A 22,376-nucleotide genomic window follows, 5' to 3' on the forward strand; every position below is an offset into this window, starting at 1 on the left:
GCCCCGTTATTCTTGTTCAGACACTATTTTTTCAAAATAAAAAAATCCTTCCAGTAGCACCTTTAAGACCAACTAAGTTAGTTCTTGGTATGAGCTTTCGTGTGCAAGAAGAAGTGTGCTTGCACACGAAAGCTCATACCAAGAACTAACTTAGTTGGTCTTAAAGGTGCTGCTGGAAGGATTTTTTTATTTTGACTATGGCAGACCAACACGGCTACCTATCTGTAACAGGAACTATTTTTTCAGTGATCCAAAAGACCCTTTCTGGCACCTGAAATGCTGCCCAAAGGAGCCTGCCCTTTTCCGGCTTCGTCACTACATGTTCCGCCTGTCCTTTTGATTTCCCCATTACCACAGCAAGAGCAATTAAACTAGCAGGCCTAGGTGGCTTCTGACAGTTGTCCAGAACCACAAGAATATGCCAAATCCTGGATGGTGAGGCTCAATGGCTACTAGCCATAATGGCCACAGAACATACTCCACCAAGAGAAGCAGTATGGCTTGGAGGAGGGGAGCGTGCTGTTGCACTCAGGTCCTGTTTGTGGGCTCCCCAAGAGGCATCTCATTGGCCAATGTGAGAACAGGATGCTGGGCCAGATGGACCAATGGCCTGATCCAGCAGGGCTGCTCTCATGTTCTTATGCCCTGGCAGACTCATCTTGAGAGAGCACCAAGTCTACTTCCCAGACTTCCTTGACACAAACAGGATTCTCTGCTTATACACGCCATGAAACAGAGGATGCTGGTTATCAGGACAAATGTGGGGGAAAGGCTGCTTGTGGAAAAGGAGCCAAAACATTTCCAGAGACTTTGAGCAGGGATGGCTTGAGGAAGACAACATATCACAGCCTTGCATTTCACAACTCGCCTAGCAGCCTTTGGCAACCAGGAATTCCATGCAAGCAAAGTGAGCAGGTGAAGGAGTGTAGCACCCTGCTTGTGGTTAACGCTTAGCTGGAATGAAATATTCAACGCAGCAATAGAGAAATTAAAATAATAATTTATTTGTCAGACAAATAAATGAGAGACACAGTGGTATATGAATACCAAAGCTCTGCCCACTCCAGCCCTGATGGCCAGCACTTATATTTCCTCAGCCAAGCCCCCTTGCTCCTCCTTTGGCTGCCTCTGTCCAATCAGCCTGGTTGAAATTCCTATTGGCTGTTTGCTAGAACCAATCATAAAAGATAGACCCATTTCCTATTACCTTTTATGGGAGACAAAGAGCTATATTTCCTTCTATCCATAAATGGCAGACAAGTAGCCATATATCTTACATTTGCCTCGACCAGGCACCTTAATTACCAGATCATCTTTGCCCTATTGCCCTATTGCCCTTTCACTCCAAAACAGATGGCTAAAACAGATGGCTCATGGTTTTAATTTTTGTCTTAAACAGAGATCTTGGGTTCACCTTCTCACACACCATCAATGAAATAAGAATCTAACATAAGAATCTAACATTTCTTACTTTCTAAATCCTTTGCATAATTACATTTAAGCCAATATATTTCATACATAACATATATAGATTTTTAGAAGAAAAGGCCTTTTCAAAGTAAAAAGGAACTTAGTAAAAACAGTTTCCAAAAGCAACCCCTTAAATTTACACCCCCCTTTCAAGCCAGCTGCTGTTTCTATTAGCTCTTGCCCTTTAACCTTAGGAAGATGTGGCTCGAGTCTGATGGGAGGCCCATGGTATTTTCTGTTAAACAATAAATTTCACTATTTACCAACTCTTAATTAGTGTTTTTGCAGCTTGATTGTATTCTGTAATTTGTATGGTCAATATGACCTTTTGCTCCCAGCCTGTAATTTCCTTTTACAACTATAAGAAACGTGTCTCCTGTTATAAATCGGGGGGGGGGGGCTGTTCAAGGAGATAAACATCTGCCAAAGTACTTAGCCAGCTGCTTTATGCCTGGCATGACAAGCCTTGATCAGATGCCTCAGGAGAGCTGGATCTCTCTCTTCCTCCGTGGCTTGGTGTCCATTCTGGCTGCAGAGGAAAGGAAGTCCATCCAGCCCTCAACTCTAGCCCTCTTCCAACAGCTTGCTTAGCAGAAAACCATTTTTAAAATATATGTTTTACTAGCCTGCTCAGGAGGATGGAAAGGCAGGACACTACTAGCATCTCAGCAGACTAGGAAAAACAAACAAGCCTTGCAGAAGAATGATTGAGAGGACTTACTTACAAAGGCTCAACTATCTTTTTTAAAAAAAAATAATATTAATTGATTTTCCAACCATTTACACACAATAAAACAGAAAAAAACAAAAAAGGAAAAGAAAAAGCAAAGAAGAAAAAGAGAAAAAAGATTAGATTAACAAAACAAGACGCAAACCATTTAAAGCACAAAACAATTTCAATGTCTTCACTTTCATTCCCATATTTCCACGACCTCCTCACACCTCCCTTTTTGTATTCCACTTCTATTAATTGTTTCAGCAATTCCTTTCCATCTTCCTCTGTTTTCTATCCTATAATTATCTTAACATATTCTAATCTTATTTTTCCCTTTAATACTCTATTAGTCTATTTATACTTAATTCCTTATAACATTTCTACTAAAACCATATAACTTCATTCCAACATTTTTCTAACATTCATTATTTTTGCAATATTTCTATACATAGTCTTAAACTTTTTCCAGTCTTCTTCCACCGACTCTTCTCCCTGGTCTCAGATTTCTGCCAGTCGTTTCCGCCAATTCCATATAGTCCATCAACTTCATCTGCCATTCTTCCCGGATAGCTAAATCTTGTGTCTTCCAGTACTTCACAATGAGTATTCTTGCTGCTATTGTTGCATACATGTGACAAATTCTATCCTTCTTTAACACCAATTGACCGACCATGCCCAGAAGAAAGGCCTCTGGTTTCTTCAAAAGGGTATATTTAAATACCTTTTTCATTTCGTTATGAATCATCTCCCAGAGTGTCTTAATCCTTGGGCATGTCCACCAAAGATGAACTCTAATCCTCAAATCCGTCTGTTTTTCCTTAAGTTCAGTCATAGCGAGCGTCAACTTATGTTCATCAAATTGCCTCTGTAGGGCTGGGGCTCTCTTTCTCTCCAGTTGTGTTTCTGTACCTTCAACAGCAACAGCTTTTTCCTTGACTTCCTCCACAGCTTGCCATATCAAAATAGGTTCTTGTATCAATTTCTGGGTGGTTTCTGTATTGGCATTGTCCATACTCCCTGCATTCAAGTCAACCTCAACAATTGAAACGTCCACTTTCGCATTTATCATGTCCATTTTCCTGTGAAGCTGATCCAATGAATCATTTATCTTATATAATGCAGCCACCAAAGCCTCTTCTGTCGACATTCCTCTTAGTTTCAAATGTACTAGTACAGAGACAGCAACAAAAAGAACAGGAGGGCCTAATATTAGACCTCTCCTGGGTTGTTACCAAGTCCTCCCAGACCTTAATGTTTTATCAACAGTTGACTGGTCTGTTTTTCCTCTTCCATTTACCATAACATTTGAAAGATTCAAGGTCAGTCCCAGAGTCTCACGGTTTTTAACTTGCAGCTGGAAATTCCCCTAGTCCAACTCTTGTAAATCAACCAGTTTCAAAGGCTTCCACTAGGGGGAAACAGTTTCTCTTTGTAACAGTCAATAGTATCCTCTTTTAAACAATCCAAAGTTAGTTTCAAATTAGTTTCAACTACCAAGCAGGCGCTTACCTGGAGTCCCAGCGATCTGTTTTAGAGTCGAATTTGTACGTCGGGATGAACTTGATCTCTCCCTCTGTGAAATCAGCAAAAGCTGTCTTTTGGGTACGCTGAATGTTCAGCTAAAGCCAAAAAGAAATCGCTGTCAGTGTTTGTAAAAAGCAAAAAAAAGAAGGAAAGGGTTCTGACCTCCCTTTGTCTCTTCAGCCTGGTCCTCGGACCCTTGTCTGCATAAAAGAGTCCACGAGAATATCCTTGCAGAGTTTTATTCTTAAAAGTCTTTGTGCAAAACACGACGGAAGAACTATACACACCAGCACCAACCCACCAACCAACCAACCAACCAACCAACCCACCAACCAACCAACCAACCCAAACACCAGCCTCAGCACAAACTAACATTTCTCACTTTATATATACAACCTGCTGCAGGCCGCTGAGTCATGCTGACCCAGCTTTATTCGCATTAAAGAAACAGCGGCCATTTTAGCCGTGACACCCCTTCTGTTTCTTAAATGCGAAAAACCCCAACAGAAACAATACATACATACATTATATACATAAACCCAGTTTTGTCATCAATTCATTATGACATGTTGCTGGCAAAGGCTTGGTAAACAAATCAGCAATATTATCTTGTGACTGACAATACTCCAGTTTGATTACCCCATTCTGTACACAATCTCTAACATTCGCATGACGGATAGCAATATGTTTTGGTGCGGATTTCATTATTTCTGAGCCCGCTAATGCAATGCACGATTGGCTATCTTCATACACTTGGATAGGCAAATCTACTTTACAATCTAGATCTTTTAGTATCTGTATAAACCACATGATTTCATTGCATGCTAGCGACAGGCTCCCATATTCTGCCTCACAGGATGAGGTCGCAACAAATCCTTGTTTCTTTGACCTCCATCCAATTATGGAATTGGCAAACATCATAACCATTCCACTTGTAGATTTTCTGGTAGCTACACAGCTTCCCCAGTCCGCATCAACAAATACTTCTAGTTTTTCGTCTTGTGTACTAGATATCTTCAAACATACATTTAATGTCCCCTTTAGATATCTGATAAGCCTTTTCAAAGCACACCAATCAGCAGTACTGGGTTTAGATACACGTTGACTCAGAACATTTGTAGCGCATGCAATGTCTGGCCTTGACCACTGGCTTAAATACAACAGTGATCCTATTTTTGAGTGATACAACTCAGGCTGATCAAATTCATCATCACACACTGTCTTTGGGAAATCTGGTGTCATGGGAGTCTGAACTGGCTTACAGTTTTCCATGCCAAACTGCTCTATCAAATGAAGAATTTTCTCTTTCTGGCTCAATAGGAAGCTTCCATCAGCTTCCTGCCTTACTTCTACTTACAGGCCCTAAGGCTTTAAGCTTAAACCTTTTTCCCAGTTGACTTGTGAGCTTCTGGATCTCATCTGTGGAACTCCCTGCTACAAGCAAATCATCAACAAAGACTAAGAGCATTAGATATTTGTTGCCTGTCCCCTTGGTGTACAGGCATGGATCAGCCACACTCCTTTTAAAACCAATTTTTACAAGGGCTTCATTTAAACACTGGTTCCAACACCTTCCACTTTGTTTGAGACCATAAACAGCTTTTTTCAAACGCCAGACTGCACCATTCCCCTCTTCAAACCCAGAGGGGGTTGTCTCATTAACACTTCATGGTCTAAATTTGCATGCAGATATGCAGCATCAACATCAAAATGGTGCACTGCTAGTTGTCTTACAGCAGCAATGGAAAGCATTAAATGAAAAGTTTCACTCTTTACAGTGGGAGAAAACACTTCATCATAACTCTCCCCTTTAATTTGAGTGAACCCTCTGGCTACTAATCTGGCTCGAAAACATGGTTCCCCAGATGCAAGGGTTTTTCTTTTGTAAACCCACTTGCATGACACCACTCTGCCACCAGGTGGCGGCATTATAACCTCAAACACTTTGTTACGTTTAAAAGAGTCCATTTCTTCTTTCATGGCTTGTTGCCACAAAGCATGTTCTCCAGGGGGTAAGTCTAAGACTTCATTATAACTTTGTGGTTCCACACAACTCACATTGCATACTCTCACTCCTCCTAGGGTCAAACGCTGAGGAGGTACACCCTTGTTTAAACGCTGGGAGCGCCTAGGCACAAGTACTTCTTCTCCGCCCCTTATCTCTGGCTCTTCTTCCTCTTCCTCTAGAGAAGTATTATCTATTGCCACATCCTTTGGGGAAATCTGTGCCTCCTCCTCCTCATCCTGCTCCTGTGTTGCCAATGGCGTAGAAGAAGCCTCTTCTCTTACCTGCAGGGGCAGTAGGCAATCTGGGTTGGCATGGATCGCAGTCCATCTGTCCTGGTCAGCAAAGTCTGCGCTTCATGACAGAACCAAGCGTCCTGGGCATAAATTGAAACGCCACCCTTTGCCATAGGACTGATATCCCACAAACCGCAGTTTCTGCGCTCTAGCGCCCCCTTTCTGGCGCTGAGCTTTGGGGATATTTACATGTGCCCAAGCACCCCAGTTATGGAGCATTGTCCACTCTGGTTCTTTCCCAAACAACACACGATAAGGAATATCTTTTATAGAGCTAGACCAGGTTCTATTAATCAAAAAGTTCGCTGTCAGAAAAGCCTCACCCCACAGCCTATGGTTGTGACCCAATCCTGCATCCACTAGCAGGCAGTCCTTTACTGACTGTATTACAGCCCCACGTCTTTCACACAGACCATTTTCAGCAGGGCTATAAGGGTTAGTCAAACGATGAGTGATCCCCTTACATCGCAACCATGCCCCAAATTGTTTGTTCAGAAATTCTCCGCCCCTATCTGTTTGCAGCTGCACAACAGGCCGAGCGAAGAGCTTTTCAGCTTGGGCAACCCATTCTCTGAATGTGGAGAAACACTCAGATTTCTGCTTTAACAAAAACAGCCAACTAAAACGTGATTTATCATCTATTACCAGAAAAGCATATCTGGCGCCCCCTTCAGTCTTCTGTGGAAAAGGGCCTATCACGTCACAATGGACAAGTTCTAAAACCTCTTTAGATACTCTGTCACTTTTAGAAGCCACAGGCTTCCTCTTAGATTTGGCCATTTTACATACATTGCAATCTAGGAAACAGTTACAGCTATTTACTTTTAGGTTCTTGCACACCTTTTGCATCTCTGAAAGCACATGGAAATTGGCGTGACCCAGTTTTCTGTGCAGTTCATGTACACACCCCTTATGAACTGGCAAATTTTCCTGAACCACCTGGGCTGCTTTAACAGGCTTGTCCTGCATTACATATAACCCATTTTCCAACTTTGCATGGCCACATACCCGAGTTCCATTCTTTATCAGACAACCATCCTGTGTGAAGTTAACACTATACCCTGCATTAATCAAACAGCTTACAGACAGCAAACTATAGTCCAAACTGCTGACAAACAGAGTCTCTGGTAGAGTAGTGTTCAAGCACTGCAGGAAACATGTTCCCTGGCCATCAATCTTGCTTCTACGACCATCAGCAAGATAGATTGAGTCTTTTCCATCGGCTGGCTTCTCCAGGGTCTTAAAGTCCTCCCGACTGTTGCAGATAATCCTGCTACTCCCAGAGTCCAGCAACCATGTTCCTCGAGGTATCTTTCTCTCCTCTCGAGAAAATGCAGACACAAACTGAGCAGAACGCGTGTTCTTCTTCCCTGAAGAGAACCCCTTCTGCTTATGTTTCTGCGTCGATTGCTGTCTCTGCTCCACGTCGTCTCCTGGAAGTCTTGCCCTGCATTGACGTTGGAGATGCCCGGCTTGGTTGCATCTATAGCACCTCCTCACCGCCATGGCCAAGTCCAAACCTTGGCGTTGCTCCATTGGCAGATTCTGCTGCTGGCCCCCTCGGCTGTAACTCCTCCGTTCTTGGGGTTCAGCCTGTCTATCTGATCTTCTTTCTGCTTCTTCGGTCAATCTTCCAACCACCTACTCAAGGGTCAGATCTCGGGGAGGCATACTCTCCGTGCTGTTAATCACAGGCAACCAGCTTTCAGGCAAACTTGAAAGGATAATGTAGGTTTGGTCAGTCTCATCATAATGCTTACCTCTCTGCTGTAGTTGAAGAAACAGAGATTTCAGCGTTTGAAGATGAGTTGCCAAACTCTCACCTTCTTTCATAACAGTCCTGAACAGCCTTCTGGTCAGAGAAATTATAGTTCCAGCAGTTTCTCTGACATGCATTGCCCTTAATAAATTCCATCACTCAAACGCTATGCTGGCATTTGCTACATGCAATAACTGAGAGTTGCTCAAACACAGCATAATTGGGGCACGAGCCCTTTCATCTAGCCGTTTTTTCTCAGCAGAGTCAGTCCTCAAAACCTCAGTTTCAACACATTCCCATAGTCCATCTCTTGGGAAGACTGGAAATCTGCCATCTCTGCTGGTGCTTGCTGAGCCCCTTCTGTGGGGTCTCCAGCAAGCTCTCCTGACTCTCTCTTTAGAGTCCGACTGGATGGTCCTGGCTGGCACTCACCGGCTTCTAGCTGCTGCCTCTGTTGACCCTCAGGTCCTGCCTGGCCCTGCAACTGGTGTAGCCGCTCTGTGAGTCGCCTACTGTGGTCCTCCAGTAGTTCAAACTGTTCCAGTAGCTGACGCTGAGTGCTTTCCAGATCCTCAGATCCTAGCCGCTCCAGCGTCGCTGCAGACAGTTACAGCTTGCCACCAACTGCTCCAACGCACAGCCACGGGCTTTGTACACCACCAGGACTCACCAGCTCCCTGCTGAGATGCTGTCAGTCGTTTTGCACTCTGCACATGCTCAGAAACACTGGGCCCATAATCTGTCAGTGTTTGTAAAAAGCAAAAAAAAGAAGGAAAGGGTTCTGACCTCCCTTTGTCTCTTCAGCCTGGTCCTCGGACCCTTGTCTGCATAAGAGAGTCCACGAGAATATGCTTGCAGAGTTTTATTCTTAAAAGTCTTTGTGCAAAACACGACTGAATAACTATACACACCAGCACCAACCAACCCAAACACCAGCCTAAGTCTCAGACTAACATTTCTCACTATATATATACAACCTGCTGCAAGCCGCTGAGTCGTGCTGACCCAGCTTTATTCGCATTAAAGAAACAGCGGCCATTTTAGCCGTGACAGAGAAGCAAAAGACCCCCTGTTGCCTGACAATGGAGTCTATTAACAGCCACTGTTGTGCTGGAAGACCAAGGTGAAGTACTAGTAGGTTAAAGGTAAAGGTAAAGGGACCCCTGACCATTAGGTCCAGTCGTGACCGACTCTGGGGTTGCAGCGCTCATCTCGCGTTATTGGCTGAGGGAGCTGGCGTACAGCTTCCGGGTCATGTGGCCAGCATGACTAAGTCGTTTCTGGTGAACAAGAACAGCACACAGAAACAGTGTTTACCTTCCCGCCGGAGCGGTACCTATTTATCTACTTGCACTTTGACGTGCTTTCGAACTGCTAGGTTGGCAGGAGCAGGGACAGAGCAAGGGGAGCTCACCCCGTCGCGGGGATTCAAACCGCCGACCTTCTGATCGTCAAGCCCTAGGCTCTGTGGTTTAACCCACAGCGCCACCCGCGTCCCTACTAGTAGGTTAGCCAAGTGCAAAAAAAGGGGTATACCTGCTGAAATCCTATCTTATACACAATTATTAAAGGTACAGGATGCTTGTGCTTTTTTGCCCCATGTCATCTTAAATTACTTTGCTGCATCACACGACAGGAAAATCCTCTAACTCAGGAGCAGCAGACACGTGGCCCTCACAATGCTGCAGAACTACAATTCCCATCATCCCTGATTACTGGCCATGATGGCTGGAGCCAACAGGAACTGCAGCTCAGTAACATCTGGCAGACCACAGGTTAGCTATACCTCCAATAGACAATGTTATATGTACCAATAATCCATACAAACTGTTAACAGCCACCAGAATACACCCCCGACACTATGAGCAACTGCAAAACCATCCTTTTGCAGGTGTGGCAAGGTGTACAAGAATTAACAGGGTATAAATCCAAGGACTCCCTGGCAGACGAGGGAGGGGCATCCCTCACAGAGGATTTGAATGCCTTTTTTGCCCGTTTTGAAGTAACATCTGCAGCAACACCTGCTGAGGCGTTGCCAACACCACCACCACTCCCTGTGAAGGCTTTGCCATCATCACCACCATTACCATCATCAGTACAAAGGAATGTAGTAGTCTCTGTGGAAAAAGAAGAGATGAGGAAGGTGTTGAAGGGAATCAACCCAAGGAAGGCCACAGGGCCAGATGGGGTAGCTGGAAGGGTATTGAGAGACTGTGCAGATCAACTAGCAGGAGTTTTCACTGGGATTTTAAATCGGTCCCTAGCCCAGGCTATTGTTCCATCCTGCCTAAAGTCCTCTATTATCGTTCCAATAGCAAAAAAATCTAACCCGGAAGATCTGAATGATTTTCGTCCAGTAGCACTCACACCTATAATCATGAAGTGCTTTGAAAAGCTGGTCATTGCCTGCCTACCAGAGGGACTGGACACATTCCAATTTGCTTATAAAATGAAAAGATCAACAGAGGACGCTGTTGCGATTGCCCTCCATGCCGTCCTTGCACATTTGGAGCAGCGGGGGGGGGGGGGTATGCCAGACTGCTTTTTTAAGATTTCAGCTCGGCATTTAATACCATTCTACCACAACGTCTGATGTGTAAACTGGAAGATCTGCGGCTTCCGTTATCACTTTGTGGGTGGATATTGGACTTTTTGTCAGACCGCCCCCAGAGGGTTCGGTTGGGCCCTTATACCTCTAATATGCTTAAGACTAACACAGGAACACCACAGGGATGCGTACTCAGTCCGCTCCTTTATATTCTCTACACGTACGATTGTGTCGCTACTCACCCTAATAACAGGGTTGTTAAATTTGCAGATGACACAACCGTGATTGGGCTCATCCCTGAAAGGGAGGGTGAAACGGATTATAGAGATGAGGTGGAGCGGCTGACAGAGTGGTGCAGAGCTAACAACTTGCTCATAAATACAAGGAAGACAAAGGAGCTTGTGGTGGACTTCAGGAGACAGAAGAGCAACGTCCAGCCACTCTTGATTGATGGGGTCTGTGTGGAGAGGGTAACAATGTTCAGATTTTGGGGCATTGAATTACAAGAGGATCTGTCCTGGAGTGTCAACACAAGGGGGCTTGTGAAGAAGGCGCAGCAGAGACTGTACTTTTTGAGAATACTAAGGAAAAACCATCTTCCGCAGAAACTGCTGCTTGCCTTCTATCACTGTGCCATTGAGAGCGTGCTTACTTATGGCTTATGTGTGTGGTACGGAAGCTGTACTACCCAGGACAGGATGGGGTTGTGCAGGGTTGTTAAGGCAGCAGAGAGCATTGTTGGCTGCCCACTCTCCACCTTAGAGCAGATTTATGCCACAAGGTGCCATAGGAAGGCACTGGACATAGTAAAAGATCCATCGCATCCTGGTCACTGTCTCTTCGAGCTCTTGCCGTCGGGACGGAGATACAGGACGATGAAGACAAGAACGAGCCGTCTTAAGAACAGCTTCTTCTCCAGAGCGATCTCGGCCATGAATGGGAAGCCCGGACTTTGAAAGTCATCTAATCTCCCTTGCTGTATTATACTGTATTGTTTAATTAGTGTTTTTATGGAGCAGTCAAGTAATTTTGTTGTCCCCGAAGGGGGCAATGACAATAAAGATATTATTATTATTATTATTATTATTATTATTATTATTATTATTATTTTGCATCCTACGTTGGCTCCCAGGACGTTTCTGAGCACAATTCTCGGTGTTGGCGCCAACCTTTAAAGCCCTAATTGGCCTCAGCCCTGAAAGAGTGTCTCCATCCCCATTGTTCAGCCCAGGCATCAGGGTCCAGCACCGAGGGCTGTCTGGCGGTTTCCTCACTGTGAGAAGCGAAGTTACAGGGAACCAGGCAGAGGGCCTTCTGAGTAGTGGCACCTGCCCTGTGGGACACCCTTCCATCAGATGTCAAGGAGATAAGTAACTATACAGCCTTTAGGGAAGTTTTTAATGTTTTATTATGGTTTTGCATATGTTGGAAGTCTGAGGCTGCCCCCCTTGCCTTCCTTGCAGCATCCTTTTCAAAGGGCTAAGGCATGACTACGCTCACAGAGTTTAAATCCACCATAAGGTGCAGCAATCAGGCCTCTGTTTCAACACAAAATACCAATGATCCTTATGCCAAGTGGGAGAAAGGTCATCAACATGATGAACACACAAACCTTGGAGAGAAAAATGTAAAACAAAAAGCATCAGCAATTTTATTGGACTTAATGGAAGTCTCTGCTGATAAGAACATGTGAGCAACACAGATTTTCCAGACAGATGCAAAACCTAGAGCAGGAAACCTTAGACCTTTAGATATTGCTGGACATCAGCTATGCTGGGGCTGATGGGAGTCCAACAACATCTGGAGCGTGTGCTGAGCTAGGAAAGCCCTCTAACTGGGAAATTGCAGAGCAGTCCTACTTATTCCAAAGCAACCCTCCAACTTAATTGGGACTTGCTTCTAATTCAGGTTGCACAAACCTGCAACCTTAAAAAGCATTTGTAGAAGTCGCAGTCATCCTATGTTCTTTGCTCCTAACTGTCTGAAAGTGGTTTCTCTAGCCTAGGCTGGGGTATCCCAGACAAAGGAAATAAACAGGGCAATATCCTAAACCACCACATATAACACAAAGATGTCTCTCACCTGGCCGTAGGTCAGAAGTCTCTGAAGCTCATTTTTAGTGATCAGATGACAATGCTGGAAAAAAGCAAAGAAACCACAGCTACAGGCTAGCTCACGGGGGCGGGGGGCAGCCTGCTGCCACTTCCTGCAATATGTAGTAAGACTGATAACTAGGATTGGGCAGTATGATCCTATTAGGCTAGTGCTCTGTGAACTAGACTGGCTCTTGAACTGCTTCCAGGCCCAATTCAGAGTATCCCATTTGGCCTTTAAAGTGTTTCAAGGTTTGGGAAAAGGGTACCAGAAGAAGGCCCACTTATTTTTGCACTGCCTCTCCACTGACTCGAATCTTTAGCAGGGGCAGCCCTTTCCCAGGGAACTCCTGCTCTTTCAAGTATGGCAGGGCCTTTTCAGTCATGGCACCCGACCTTTCAGAATAATCTCCCAAAGAGGTTCACCTGGCCCCTGCTTTGATGTCCTTTCAGCAAAGACTTTTAGAATTTTCCCTGGTTCTTGAATTCATGGGCAGGGCGCTTGTGGCCCTCCAAACCCTGCTGTACTACACAGGAACATAGGAAGCTACCTTATATTGAGGCAGACCATTGACCCATCAAGCTCAGGACGGACTACATGGACTGGCAGCAGCTTTCAGGCAGAGATCATGCCCAGCCCTATCTGCACACACTGGTGACTGAGCCGGGAACCTTCTCCATGCAAAATGGCCGCTCTGCTTTTGCATTACTGCCCTTAACAAACTGCAACTCCCATCCCGATCACTGGAGAAGTTGCCCACATTTGCTATAATCTAATCTAGTACATCTCTGCCACTCGGTTTATGTTGCTCTCTACTGGCTGCTCTAGTAGAAACCTTAGTGGTGCAGCTGCAGCAGCAGGGATCGCCGACACTGCACCCTCCTGGTGTTGCTGAAGTGGAACTCTCATGAGCCCCAGTCAGCAAGGCCAGTTCTTAGCAATTATGGGAATTTTGGTCTATCAACATTTGGAGAGCACTATGCTGCCTGCCATAAAGAAGGCTGATCGCCGAAGAATGGATGCTTTTGAATTCTGGTGCTGGAGGAGACTCTTGAGAGTCCCATAGACTGCAAGAAGATCAAACCTCTCCATTCTGAAGGAAATCAGCCCTGAGTGCTCACTGGAAGGACAGATCGTGAAGCTGAGGCTCCAAGACTTTGGCCACCTCATGAGAAGAGAAGACTCCCTGGAAAAGACTCTGGTGTTGGGAAAGATGGAGGGCACAAGGAGAAGGGGACGACAGAGGACGAGATGGTGGGACCGTGTTCTCGAAGCTACCAGCATGAGTTTGACCAAACTGCGGGAGGCAGTGGAACACAGGAGGGCCTGGCGTGCTCTGGTCCAGGGGGTCACGAAGAGGCGGACACGACTAAACGACTAAACAACAACAAATGCTGCCTACCCTGAGCTACACACAGGCAGGAAAGTTACAGAAACATGACTCAATTTGCTTCTCCAGATAGCGGAGACCAGCAAGTTACATCAGCCAAGGCTCTCTCCCTCCAAGCCCTCGAAACGCACTCGTGTTTCATGATTGTCAGCTGCAGCAGACCCTGGTCAGGGGGCAGGAAGCTCATCTGGGCACAGATATCCTTGTAATCCTGGTTTCGGCACTCAAAGTCTTCCACGTGGGCAGCAAGGTGGGAATTGACAACGCAGAAGCTGGTATTGTTGCAGACAAGCCTCACGGCCACACACCCCTTGTTACCCTGCAGGGGCGGAGCAAAGATGGCTGTTAGAGAGCAAGCAGGAAAGAGGGGGGAACTGGTTGGCAGAGATTAGAAAAACAGATAGATAGACAGACAGAAAGAAAGATTGACGTAGGGAATTCCGCTGTCAGGGTCTACTCCCCATCTTCCCCATGATGCCTGTGCCCACTGTCTCCCTCATCACTTCCTTGATGCGGCTGAGCTGGTCCTTCCTGACAGTGCTTGCTGTCCTGGGCCGGCTGGATGCAGATAGGAGTGGCAGGTGGCACCAACTGGGGATCCCCCAAGGGAAGAAGGCTCAGAGCCAGGGAACTGGTGGGGGGACGACGACGCTGAGTCGTCCGAGGGAGAAGAGGGAGCAGACTGTGAGCAAGAGGAGGAAACTGAAGAGGCAGGAGGGCAGGAAGATTCTGTGGCAAACAGCAGCCCAGAATCCGAGGCAGAAGTGGAGGCTGGAGGCGGGGGTCAAGAGGCAGAGATCAGGAAGGCTGCTGAAGAAGCCAGGGGGTCTCCCCATCCTGCTGCGATCAGCTCCCCTCCCTGCTGGTCTCCCAGAACACAGAGAAATTAAGAGGAGGGAGCAAAGACAGGCAAGGTGTCAGAGTCTCAGGTTGCTTGGGAAGGACCAGGGGGAGGAGGAGACTTCAGAGAGTGGTGGGAGGGTAGCAACCTTCAGCCTTCACAACTACCTCACTGGGGCAAGACCTGTTGGGAAAGGTTTCTGTGATCACGAGGCCTGCACGGTTTGGGTTTCTTTGAATAAAGAATGTTGGCTTTTTTTGAATAAAACACCACTGACACCAGGTGTTTTTTCTTGCTAACCTCCTCCTCCTCCTCCTCCTCCTCACTCCAGCTCCTGACAGCTGTCTGGCTGCTGAAGAAATGGGTGGGGTTGGACTTACTTTCTTGTACTTGGACTTGGAACGCAAAGCCTTTTCCACAGCTGTCAGCCACTCTTGCTCCTTTGTCGAGTCCAAGTAGAAGAAAGCCTCTGTGCTCAGGTCCAGCTCCTGGAACCTAATGCCCAAGTGCCAAAGAGAAGGATGTGGAACTGCAGGAATAGGACTCCAATCGGAACAGACGGGCTGGTTAAATATGCAAAGACAACAGGAGTGTGCAAGGGCAGGCAAGATCAGGACCAAGAACAAACAAGTAATACCAGCCACTTCTTCCTCAGCTTAGCTATTCTGGGCCCCAAAGGAGCTTTGCTAATGGAAGAAAAAAAGCCTTTTCCTTGTATTTTTTAAGATGTGTCAGCCAGCCTGATATCTAAGCACTATCCCAGTAGCCACAGGCAACCAGAAATTCTTTGAAGGCAAGTGAGTTAGTTGATCTCTCCATTCTTCATTCACCTGGCAACCTGGTTTCCAGGCGGGCTTTCCGGGAGCAGAAAACCACCTCTCAGATCTGCTGTGCCAAGCTGGTTTGCTAGAAGATTACCCCGTAACACCCTTGTCCTCTTTGCAAACCTCCTAAATGGCTAGCCTTCTGTGTTTCCATGCTGGCCATGAAGGAATGGGCATTCCCGACTCTGAAAACAGCACAGAAATACAGCCTGTCTAGTAAAGGGGTAAAAAGAGCAAGCTAAACAGCCTCTGTAAAACAGTAGCATCTGAAGCTGCTAACCACATACTGATAAACATATCATAAAAGCAGACATGAAAAACAAATGGCCACTGGGTACTACTAACAGTGGGACACGGGTGGCGCTGTGGATTAAACCACAGAGCCTAGGACTTGCAGATCAGAAGGTCGGCGGTTCGAATCCCCACGATGGGGTGAGCTCCCGTTGCTCGGTCCCTGCTCCTGCCAACCTAGCAGTTTGAAAGCACATCCAAGTGCAAGTAGATCAATAGGTACCGCTCTGGTGGGAAGCTAAACGGTGTTTCCGTGTGCTGCTCTGGTTCGCCAGAAGCGGCTTAGTCATGCTGGCCACATGACCCGGAAGCTGTACGCCAGCTCCCTCGGCCAATAAAGCGAGATGAGCGCCGCAACCCCAGAGTCGGCCACGACTGGACCTAATGGTCAGGGGTCCCTTTACCTTTACCTTACTACTAACAGTACGAGGAAATAACCAAAGCAAAAACTTTGTTTGAAGTAGTAAGCTTAGCATTATAAGGATGACCCACACCAAGTGTTGGAGGGGGGGGTGTCACACCTCCCTGTCCTCCAGCACAGCTTTTAGGAGGAGTTCCAAAGGTTTTGCTTCAGTTTTGGATTAACTGCATCTTGTCACAATGTCTGAAGCTGCACAAACCGCTTCATTTGAACCATGGCTCATTGAAACAAGCCAACTTCCAATCGTGGGTTTACAAAGCTGGTAAAATTAACCACCATAGGATCTGGACACACCAAACTGTGGTTAATTTAAAATCCAAGTGGAAGCTTCCCAATAGGCTTGGGGTGGGGGAGAGGTGTGCAAACCTGGAGGAGAGGCTGCCGTCCTGCTCATAAAATGAAGCCACGGCTCAGTATGTGGCACCAAGGAAAATTGCCCACCACAACTAATACTTTCCATTACCCACCCATGTGGCCTGAGTGAACAGGACAGACTTTGCCTGGCACCCAACAATAAAGCTTTCATGTAGATGTCGCTTTCTCCAGCCCCAAATCTGATACAGGTTCCACTGGTCTTTGCATGGTGTTTGCACTTTTGCATGATCTGACCTGAAATTCTGGGTGTTGACATATTCCTTCTCTCTCTTGGCGAGGACGTGCTGGAGGAGTCCCTCTCTCTGTCCGGACTGCGTATGTGTGGAAGGCACAAAGAGCTGGCGCATAGTGTGGGTCATTGGGGTTGCTTCTTGCTCATGCTCTCCTTGTCACGGATACGCCTCAGGGAGATGAGAACAGAACTCAAGTGGTCCTTAAAAGCAAGGAGGCGGGAGGGCACAGTACACCTCTAATAATAGTAATAATAATAATAATAATAAATTTTATTTATATCCCGCCCTCCCCAGCCGAAGCCGGGCTCAGGGCGGCTAACAACAATCAAATAATCAAACAATCAAATAATCCAACATTCTAAAAACATTTCATTATAAAAATTAATTAAAATCAAATTAATGGCAACCGTTAAGCAAAATTCTGTGCAGGTTGCCAGAGGAGGGAGTCAGGCTGCGCCCTGACCAAAGGCCTGGTGGAACAGCTCTGTCTTGCAGGCCTTGCGGAAAGATGTCAGGTCCCGCAGGGCCCTAGTCTCTTGTGACAGAGCGTTCCACCAGATTGGAGCTGCAGCCGAGAAAGCCCTGGCTCTAGTTGAGGCCAGCCTAACCTCTCTGAGGCCTGGGACCTTCAGGATGTTTTTATTTGCAGACCGTAGGTTCCTCTGTGGGGCATACCAGGAGAGGCGGTCTCGTAGGTACGAGGGTAAAGGGCTTTAAAGGTTAAAACCAGCACCTTAAACCTGATCCTGTACTCCACCAGGAGCCAGTGCAGCTGGTATAGTACCGGATGAATGTGATCTCGCAGCGAAGACCCCATAAGGAGTCTCGCCGCGGCATTCTGCACCCGCTGGAGTTTCTGGGTCAGTCTCAAGGGCAGCCCCACGTAGAGCGAGTTACAATAATCCAGTCTGGAGGTGACCGTCGCGTGGATCACAGTGGCTAGGTCAGGGCGAGAGAGGTAAGGAGCCAACTGCTTAGCTTGGCAGAGATGAAAAAATGCCGCCTTTCTTATAGCTGTAATCTGCGCCTCCATAGAGAGGGAGGTATCGAAGATTACACCCAAACTCTTAACGGACGGTGCTGGCACTAACTGCACCCCCGCAAGAGATGGGAGTTGCCCCCCCAATCCCATATCGTCCCGTCCCAGCCAGAGGACCTCTGTCTTCGAAGGATTTAACTTCAACCGGCTTCCACGTAACCATCCAGCCACAGCTTCCAAACATCTGGTCAGTGTGTCTGGGGCCGAGTCAGGATGGCCATCCATCAACAGATAGAGTTGGGTGTCATCGGCATACTGATGGCAACCCAGCCCAAAACTCCGGACAAGCTGGGCGAGGGGGCACATAAAGATGTTAAAAAGCATCGGGGAGAGTATCGCACCCTGAGGCACTCCACACACCAAGGAGTGGCGCGATGACAATTCCCCCCCAAGCGCCACCCTCTGTCCCCGACCAGAGAGAAATGAGCACAGCCATGGAAGGACTGTGCCCTGGATCCCCACGTCGGCAAGGCGGTGGTCCAGGAGTTCGTGATCGACCATGTCGAAGGCTGCTGACAGGTCTAGAAGAATCAGCAGCCTCGACCCGCCTCGATCCAGCTGCCTGCAGAGATCATCTGTTAGGGCGACCAGAGCCGTCTCGGTCCCATGAGCAGCGCGGAAGCCGGACTGGAATGGATCCAGAGCCGATGTTTCATCCAGAAACCTACCAAGCTGTTCAGCAACCTCTCTCTCAATCACCTTACCCAGGAATGGAAGATTCGAAACCGGGTGGTAATTGGATAGATCTAAGGGATCTAATGATGTCTTCTTTAAGAGCGGGCACACCACTGCCTCCTTCAGTTCCCTGGGAATGTCCCGGTGCCAAGGGACAAATTGATGATATCCCCCAGGGGGGCCCGCACCTCGTCTGGACACACTCTAATCAGCCAAGACGGGCACGGGTCAAGAGGACAGGTGGTGGGCTTGCTTACAGCCTGCTTGGTGGCAGCGGTGGGGGTGGAGGCTCCCGGTGGGCACTCATTTGCTGATTCTGCAGGTTTCTTTCCTTCTCCATGAAGTTATCCTCGAATCCCAGAATTCCGGAGAGAGGAAAAGACTTCTGAGGTTAGAGAGGCTTCAGAACCGTTTGGGGAAGTTTCGGGAAAGGAACTTAGAAAATACTTAACTGCAGGAAAATCTTCCTGCCTCCCCACAGCACCACATTTGCCGGACAATTGCCTCTCAGCTTATGCACGTTTAGGAAGGATTGTGGAGGCAACAGGTCCTCCCCTCAAGGCCTTTTCCTCTAAAGGAAGTAGACTGGTCTTCTCCAATCCTCTGGCCACTGCTGAGTTTTCCAAACTTGCTGGCATATTGAGTGTAGCACCTTAACAGCATCATCTTTAACAAAATTTAATAGTTCAGCTGGAATGTCATCACTTCCACTGGCCTTGTTATTAGCAGTGCTTTCTAAGGCCCATTTGACTTTGCTCTCCAGGATGTCAGGCTCAAGGTCAGCAACCACACCACCTGGGGTGTATGAGACATCCATATCTTTCTGGTATAATCTCCTCTTGTCCTTTATTATGGTACTCTTTGTACCATACTTTGTACCATACATATTTTGTGCCACTACTCTTTTGTCTCTTCCTTCTGAAGGATCCCAGTGAACAAGCAAAAAGCCCATGAAACACACACACACACACACACAAGAGGACAATACAAGACAGGGCTGTGCACCACAAACCATCCCAATATAAGCCTCCATTCCCCATCAATCAATATTGGGCTAAAAGCTAAATGCACCTAAAAACTGGTTTTGAAATAGCCTTGGTCTTGCCTAGTCCCTCAGCCTTGTGAGTTTGGGAGCTAGTCTGCAAGGGTGAAAATCTAATGGAGGATTCCATTGTTGAATTAACCAAGCAAGGGTCATAGTTGCCACCTATGTACCTTGTGGTTGCTCTGTGCCAGAGGGCAAATGAGGGTGGGCCTCCTCCCTCGCCTGGCTGGGAATGAAAAAGGAAAAGGTCAGAGTTGTGTGAGAGAGCTGGGCTGGAAGTTGGCAGAAGTCACAGAGAGAGAGCCATGCCTGATTTCTTCTTGATTCAAAGGCTGTAACTGGAAGAAGCAAGACCTTCTAGGGCGTTAATGCTGTGAGCCTCTCCATCTTCGGCTCAGGTTGTATATGTGTGTGAATAAACCATATATCATAAAGACACCACAGTCTCCGCTGAGCCTCATTCCAAGGAAACTTGCACTAACAACCTCACTAATGCAGCCCTTTCAGTCCTTTATTCTAGTTCCCCTTTCCATGCCATACCATACAAGGCTTTGCCAGTATTTTCAGGGTCATCTTCCACCACAATTTAGGGTTGCCATATGTCTGGGGAAACCTGGACATGTCCTCTTTTGGGGAACCAACATGCCTATCTTGGCGATTTTTTACATTTTAAAGGAAATGTCCAGGTTGAGGGTGAGTTGTTGGGGTCTCGGGCTCAGGTGGCTCGGGATTGGGCTGCTCTGCCCGTCATGGCCCCTGCCAGCCCGAGCTGGGGAAAGGGGCATGGCAGTGGCAACCCCGCCCACCTCTTTTTCCAGCTCGGGCTGGCAGTGCCTCAGGCTGTCCTCTTTTTTTGCTCTTGTACCTTTGTTTTCAAACAGCTTAGTTCTTGAACGTTTTGGCTCCCGGAACTGATTCCATTCAACTTCCAAGGTACGACTGTAATCAAAATCAAAACAACCACCACCCAGTAACCCACAATTGGATGGCCCCATTGGGTTCTGGAATTATGGAGGGATGAAAAACTGATCGCATTCCACTTGCTCTACACTATGCGTGTACCCCTGACCGTGTCCTCCCTTACTCATTTCCCCCCTAAACTAGAAAGCCCCAAATGTTTTAGCTTCTCATCTGGGAGTTGCTTCAGCCCCTTGATAATTTTGGTTGCCCTCTGCTGAACATTCCTGCCCCCCTCCCAAGCTCTGTCTTCAACTGCAAACGTGGCAGACAATGCCTTCCCAAAAAAGTGCAGTTTTACTTTTAAGGACAGGAAATTCTCCTGCAGGCCATCTGTGCTAAAGAGAGGGTGCAGATATAACTCTCCTTGTTTTAGACCACCCAATTTGCATAAAAATAAGACAAGATTAAAAGTGTTGAGTTTTCCCCATCCCATGGAAAAGGAGCAAATGAAAAATCCTCTCCTGAGCTGTGGCTGCTACTTGCTGAGCATGAGAGATGAAAAGGGCCTGTATGGATTTGGCAAAGTCAGCATTCAGAGTTCGAGAATCACACTTGGCTCATGACCAAGGGTGTCCAAAAATAGCAAAAGCCAAACTTTTGGCTCAGAGTTGAAATGCTGACGTTCCTCTTCTCTATGGCCTGCTGGTCAGCGGATGCCTTCACCAAGACCTGGTTGTCTAACTTTAGACCTTTCGCCTACACCTGCTGTTCTGGGCTATGAAACAACAGCAGCAATTCAGCCCTTGGCTCACTGCAAATCATGTGTGCAAACTCAGAATCTGGCTTTGGGCTGCTTTGCCTCTGACTTACTTTGCAACATCCTCTCCCTCCAGAGGAATCTTGCTTTGAACAAAAGTAACCCACACTGGAGGATCAACTTCACTGTATAAGCCCTGCCCCCCCCCCACTCCACCCCACATATGGGGGAAATAATACTGTTATAACTGACCTCTCCTGAGGATCCCTTGCTGTTATTCTGTGAGGTCCAAAGCTTTTCGTGACTCCACCAAGCCCCAAACAATGTGGTCCTTAAAAAAATATATGCCTGCACCCGCTTTTACACTTCAGTGGCACTTACTTTGACATGTTGATCATGAATCAGTGTGGCCCTCAGCCTGAAATGGGATTAGCTATCGCTGGTCTGCCCCTTAACTCAGAAGTTGCTGGATCCACATTTCAAAGCCTGCCTTAAGACAGTAAAGCATATTTTTCTACAGCTGAGGTGGGGAATCTGTGTCCCTCCAGATTTTGCTGGTCTCCAATGCCCATCACCATCATGACCAATGGTCTGGGGTTATAGGATCTGGAGTCCAGAAACACCTGGAGGGCCTGAGCTTGAAATTAGGAGCGTCAGTTTTTCACTCTGGGCCTGTGACATTCTGAACAAAGGGACAGTCTCTGCAAGAGCGCTCCAATGCTGAAATGAAAAATATGGCATGTCAAACAATAGCTTGGGATCACACATCCGCTCCGGAAGTCCTAAGGCCAGATGTGTGGGAGCTGCTTGGGCTTACTCACTGATCAGAGAAATGAGTTCTGGGCACATCATTTTTTTTAAAAAAGCATTCCCTTCTTTTCCTTCTTTAATTTATGCAAGTGGGTTCTGAAACAGAACGTTGCAACTTGGCGAGTACTTATGCCCAAGGCCAGCCTAAGACATTTTGCTGCCTGAGGGAAAGGACAAAATGCACCGAGGTCAGCTGGGTTGTTAGAAAGGTAGCGGGCAAGGCACGTGACAGCTCTCTTCTCCCACAGAAGCAGCCTAGTCAGGAGTAAGAGCTGAGGGGAATACTTTGCTGATAAATCTCATGGTAGTAATGTGCCTAGATAATTAACATTTTCAGTACAAGTATGAAATTGGTATTGTTTAT

The 22,376-nt window shown here is 46.9% G+C and overlaps 1 pseudogene across 1 annotated transcript in view; it reads right to left on the bottom strand.

Annotated features, from left to right (window-relative positions):
• Window positions 1-21,591, bottom strand: part of LOC308467622 (inositol polyphosphate 5-phosphatase OCRL-like) — a 38,326-nt pseudogene extending 16,735 nt beyond the window's left edge. The window contains exons 1-6 of the transcript in view: window positions 21,584-21,591; window positions 15,019-15,137; window positions 14,259-14,345; window positions 13,893-14,143; window positions 12,400-12,453; window positions 3,695-3,804 (exon numbers count right to left, since the gene is read on the bottom strand). The product of the transcript in view is annotated as an inositol polyphosphate 5-phosphatase OCRL-like (transcript). The remainder of the gene's footprint in view (window positions 1-3,694; window positions 3,805-12,399; window positions 12,454-13,892; window positions 14,144-14,258; window positions 14,346-15,018; window positions 15,138-21,583) is intronic.
• Between the last annotated feature and the right edge of the window lie 785 nt (window positions 21,592-22,376).

The sequence above is a fragment of the Podarcis pityusensis genome, assembly GCF_964106645.2.
Source record: "Podarcis pityusensis genome assembly, chromosome: W".
Taxonomy (NCBI): domain Eukaryota; kingdom Metazoa; phylum Chordata; class Lepidosauria; order Squamata; family Lacertidae; genus Podarcis; species Podarcis pityusensis.